The sequence below is a fragment of the Schistocerca serialis genome, chromosome 8, assembly GCF_023864345.2.
Source record: "Schistocerca serialis cubense isolate TAMUIC-IGC-003099 chromosome 8, iqSchSeri2.2, whole genome shotgun sequence".
NCBI lineage: Eukaryota > Metazoa > Arthropoda > Insecta > Orthoptera > Acrididae > Schistocerca > Schistocerca serialis.
In genome coordinates, this window is record NC_064645.1 from 79654644 (window position 1) to 79660643 (window position 6000).

Genomic DNA, 6000 nt, shown 5'->3' on the forward strand with positions numbered 1-6000 from the left:
TTCAATTACCGCTTGGAGCTCTGGTACTTTCCCAACACCGCTACGACAATTTACAACAGTAATACGGATGGTTCCTGTATCTGCGTTCTTCCTGTGTTCGGCCTGCACTCTTTGTGATTGAAGCCCTTTTTGTGTTTTCCCAAGACCCTCTAACCTAAAAAACCGCCCAGTCCACGCCACACAGCACCTGCTGCCCTTGTAGCGGCCTCCTGTGTGTAGTAGACTACTGATCTATTCAGCAGAGCCCGAAACCCTACCACCCCATGGCGCAAGTCGAGGAATCTGCAGCCTAGACGGTCACAGAACCGTCAGAGCCTCTGATTCAGACTCTCCACTTGGCTCTGTAAGAAAGGTCTGCAATCGTTCCTGTCGTTTATGCTGCAAATGGTGAGTTCTGCTTTCATGTCGAAAGCAAGACTGGCAGCCTTTACCACTTTCGTTAGCCGCTTGAAACCAGAGAGACTCTCTTCCAATCCAAAGCGACACAGATCATTGGTACCGACGTGAGCCACCACATGCAGTGGGTTGTACCCTATGCTCATCATGGCATCTGGAAGGATCCTTTCCACACCTGGAAGGACTCTACCCAGTATGTGCACAGAGTGCACATTGGCTCTCTTCCCCTCCTTGACAGCCAAGTCCCTAAGGGACCCCACAAAGCGCCTAACGTTGGAGCTCCCAACTACCAATAATCCCACCCTCTGTGAACTGCCTCGAGCTTGCTGGCTGAGAGGTTCCCTCTCAAAGACGATAAGCGACTGCATCTGGCTGAGCGGCAGTGACAACAACAGACAGCATCTGAAACCTGTTTGTCAGACTAACTGGGCCGGCCTTACCCGCGGCCAGCTGGAGAGGCTTTCTCGCCTACCACGTCCCAGGAGGACTTCCCACTCGACCAGGGGTGAGTGGTGAACTACAGTGCCAACAGTAATGGGCTGGTCACCAGTGCAGGCCGATCGGCGGATTCAGACGTGCTTGTCGTCCGTTGGATCCGCACGTCCGGCCCACAACAGTGATGCCCGTCCACTGCAGCTTCAAGCTGTCTAACCGAAGCCATCACAGCGTGGAGCTCAGAGCGAGGTGTCACCGACTCAGCTCGCATCCTCACACAGCCATCACATTTTCTATCCATACTAAATACTGTGGAAAAGCGCACTACACAGACCAACAACAGATGTGCAGAACTATAGACCTATATTTCTAACGTCGATCAGTTGTAGAATTTTGGAACACGTGTTATGGTCGAGTATAATGACTTTTCTGGAGACTAGTAATCTACATCTACATCTACATCTACATCTATACTCCGCGAGCCACCTTACGGTGTGTGGCGGAGGGTACTTATTGTACCACTATCTGATCCCCCCTTCCCTGTTCCATTCACGAATTGTGCGTGGGAAGAACGACTGCTTGTAAGTCTCCGTATTTGCTCTAATTTCTCGGATCTTTTCGTTGTGATCATTACGCGAGATATATGTGGGCGGTAGTAATATGTTGCCCATCTCTTCCCGGAATGTGCTCTCTCGTAATTTCGATAATAAACCTCTCCGTATTGCGTAACGCCTTTCTTGAAGTGTCCGCCACTGGAGCTTGTTCAGCATCTCCGTAACGCTCTCGCGCTGACTAAATGTCCCCATGACGAATCGCGCTGCTTTTCGCTGGATCATGTCTATCTCTTCTATTAATCCGACCTGGGAAGGGTCCCATACTGATGATCAATACTCAAGAATCGGACGAACAAGCGTTTTGTAAGCTACTTCTTTCGTCGATGAGTCACATTTTCTTAAAATTCTTCCTATGAATCTCAACCTGGCGCCTGCTTTTCCCACTATTTGTTTTATGTGATCATTCCACTTCAGATCGCTCCGGATAGTAACTCCTAAGTATTTTACGGTCGTTACCGCTTCCAATGATTTACCACCTATGGCATAATCGTACTGGAATGGATTTCTGCCCCTATGTATGCGCATTATATTACATTTATCTACGTTTAGGGAAAGCTGCCAGCTGTCGCACCATGCATTAATCCTGGAGGAATCTGTAGGAATCAGCATGGGTTTCGAAAAAGATGACCGTGTGAAACCCAGCTCGCGCTATTCGTCCACGAGACTCAGGGGGCAATAGACACGGGTTCCCAGGTAGATGCCGTGTTTCTTGACTGCCGCGTGGCGTTCGATACAGTTCCCCACAGTCGTTTAATGAACAAAGTAAGAGCATATAGACTATCAGACCAGTTGTGTGATTGGATTGAAGAGTCCTAGATAACAGAACGCAGCATGTCATTCTCAATAGAGAGAAGTCTTCCGAAGTAAGGGTGATTTCAGGTGTGCCGCAGGGGAGTGTCGTAGGACCGTTGCTATTCACAATATATATAAATCGAGAGGTTGTAAGAATGGAAAATTGTACTGGAACGCAGGAGGATCTGCAACGAATTGACGCATGTTGGAGGGAGTTAGCAACTGAATCTCAATGTAGACAAGTGTAATGTGTTGCGAATACATAGAAAGAAAGATCCTTTATCATTTAGCTACAATATAGCAGGTCATCAACTGGAAGCAGTTAATTCCATAAATTATCTGGGAGTAGGCATTAGAATTGATTTAAAATGGAATGACCATATAAAATTAATCGTCGGTAAAACAAATGCCAGACTGAGATTCATTGGAAGAATCCTAAGGAAATGCAGTCCGAAAACAAAGGAAGTAGGTTACAGTACACTTGTTCGCACACTTCTTGAACACTGCTCACAGGTGTGGGATCCGTACCAAATAGGGTTGACAGAAGAGACAGAGAAGATCCAACGGAGAGCAGCGCACTTCGTTACAGGATCATTCAGTAATCACGAAAGCGTTACGGAGATGACAGATAAACTCCAGTGGAAGACTCTGCGCAAGAGAGACGCCCAGTAGCTCATTACAGGCTTTTGTTGAAGTTTCGAAAACATACCTTCACGGAGGAGTCAAGCAGTATAGTGCTCCTCCTACGTATATCTCGCGAAGAGACCGTGAGGATAACGTCAGAGGGATAATACGAGACTGGAATAGATGGAAGAACCGACAGACGTACTCAAAGTAGCCTCCGCCACACACCGTCAGGTGGCTTGCGGAGCGTGGGTGTAGGTGTAAATGTAGATGTAGACAAGGACAGTCGGCATGCGCTGCGGAATTCGACTGCAGACATGAAAGAAAACGCAAGAACTGTGTCCAATAAATTAGATTAACACGCAGAGATTCAAAAACTGAACTACCAAAGCAATCGGGCGAGAATATATAATTCGCTCCTCATTAGGAACTTTTACTAGGTCACAAAATCGGTTTACTTTCCCACGCAAACGAAAGTGCCAGAAACGAGTCATTTAAATATTAAATTAACACGCAGAAACTCAAGAACTAAAGAACCAAAGCATACAGATGAAAATAAACAATTCGTTCCTGGTTAGGAACTCGTAAAATGCACAAAAGCGGTTATTTCCCTATGGGTGCTTGTGTCTCGGCTGGCTGCTGCTGACTGAGTTTTGAACACAGACGTCCCTCTTCCGAGCTCAATACCGTGACCACATGACTACAACGACGTCGCTACTGAACTTCGCAATTTAATGCACATCTTGAGCTTGGAGCGTTCACTGTTTCTATTTCGCTTCTTCTTTTTCACAGTTCAGTACGCCTTCTTCCTGTTTTCATGCTTACTATGTGTTCAGGTTTTGGCGGGCTGTATACTGGGCCACTTTTCTGCTAATTATGAGAGGGGTGCGATGTGGTGACTCCCTTGTAAGTCCCTTCTACAATCTCTAGACGTGTGTAACATGAGTTGTGGAACACCCAGCAGATGATTAACCGTGTGTATCGTTGTTCTTCTTGTGGCAGGATACTAGATTTTTGCATAGTGTGAAGTGCACATATTTTCCAATTTCTAAACACTCGTTGCCAGTCTACACACAATTTCGAAATTTTATCAAGATAGGACTTGTACATTTGTGGAACTTTTTTCAGATAGCAATTCATTAGAGACAGTTTCACTGTCGACCTATATGTGCGTTAGTTGATGCTGTGGCCGAACTTCAGTGATTTATTTATGAAGAGTTAAGCTTTTTCTGGAGCTCATCAGTGAAAGAATCTGGGGTACAAAGTTCTGTTTGCGGTAGAATATATTTAATAGACGATTTTCAGTGCCGAATCGTTCGGATAGGCGGGAGCGTTAGCACGCCCCATCCGGCATTTAGGGAGTCACACTGACACCACATCATATCCGCCCGACGGACTGAAAATGAGGGCCGGTGGGCAGACCAGCCTGGATTTCGATTTTAGGTGATTTCTCACATCCGATTGGGTGAATACCGAGTCCGGCAGTCCAGTAGCATGTAACCGGCGCACAGCTACCCGTTTACTGTAACCCTCTCATCCTCACATTGACGATGCGACACAGAAATTGGTTCCAGGAAGGGTCCTATGCGCCCACCATAACCGCTCCAGTGTCATAGATGTACACTAGCAGAATGACTCCGACAGTGTCCTCGAGGCTTATGCAGTAGCCCAGCAGCCGCCTAGTGTCCAGACAACTCCTGAGGAGGCATTAGTCTCTTGGAAAGAAGTCGGCGTGGAGCCTGTAGATTTCATTTGCCATCCAATTTCTGTGATGCATTGTCAATGTCAGGGTGCAAGGGTTACATTATATGGGCAGTGGCGTATCGGATACAAGCTACTGGAATCCTAGGAGAGGTTCCATGCAGTGACCGAAGCAGCCATGGTGCCTTGAAGTGAAGTGGGAGTGGAGCCTGTAGTTTTCAATCGCGATGCAATTTCTGTATCTCATCGTCAACGCGAGAGTACGAGGGTTACAGTAAACGGGTAGCGGTGCATCGGATAGACGCTACTGGATTCCCAGGAGAGGTTTCATATAGTGATTGTAGCTGCTTTAGTCTCTTGGAGGGAAATCGGCATGGAGCCTGAAGTTTTCAATCACGATGCAATTTCTGCGTCAGATTGTTATGTGAACCTGCCAGGGTTACACTAAATGGCAGTGGTGCATCGGAATAAATGAACTGGACTCCAAGGGGAGGTTCTATGTGGTGATAGTGTCCACGTTAGTCTCTCGGGGAGTAGTCCGCATAGAGTCTGTAGTATTAAGTCGTGATGCAAATTCTATTTCGCAACATAATGTAAGGGTGTGTGGGTTATAGGAAATGGGCAGGGTTGCATCGGATACAAGCTACTGGATTTCCAGGAGAAGACCCGGCCGAAGTGGCCGTGCGGTTCTAGGCGCTGCAGTCTGGAACGGCGAGACCGCTACGGTGGCAGGCGGGTGCTGGGCTATTACACGAGCGTCGAGGATATTGTCGGACCCACTCTCCTAGTGGCGCGGCTATGGTCACCGCATGGAATTTTTTTGGGAGTCCAGTCTCTTGCGTTCTATGCACCACTGCCCGCTTACTCTAAATCTCACGCTGTCTCTCTGACTAGGCGGCACATAAGTTGCGTCGCTGTAGAATACTACAGGCTCCATGCTGACTATCTCTAGGAGACTAATATGGCCACGGTCACCGCATGGATACACTCCTGGGCGTCAATTAGCTTGTATCCGATTCAACACTGCCTTTTTACTGTAACCCTCGAACCTTCAAATTGACGAGGCGACACAGAAATTGCATCGAGATTCAAAACTACAGGCTCCATGCTGACTATCTCCAAGAGACTAACGCGGATACGGTCACAACATGGAAGCACTCCTCTTAGTCCAGACCTTATACCCGATTCAACACTGGCCATTTACTTTAACTCTCACACCCTTACATTGACGATGCGACACAGAAATTGCATCGCGATTTAGTACTATGGGCTCCATGCCGACTTCTCTCCGAGAGACCAAACCGGCTATGGTCACCACATGGAGCCTCTCCTGGGAGTACAGTAGTTTGTAATCAATGCACCGCTGCTCCTTTTCTGGAGCCCTCGCACCCTCACATTGACGATGCGACAGAGAAATTGCTTCTTCATAGCATACAAT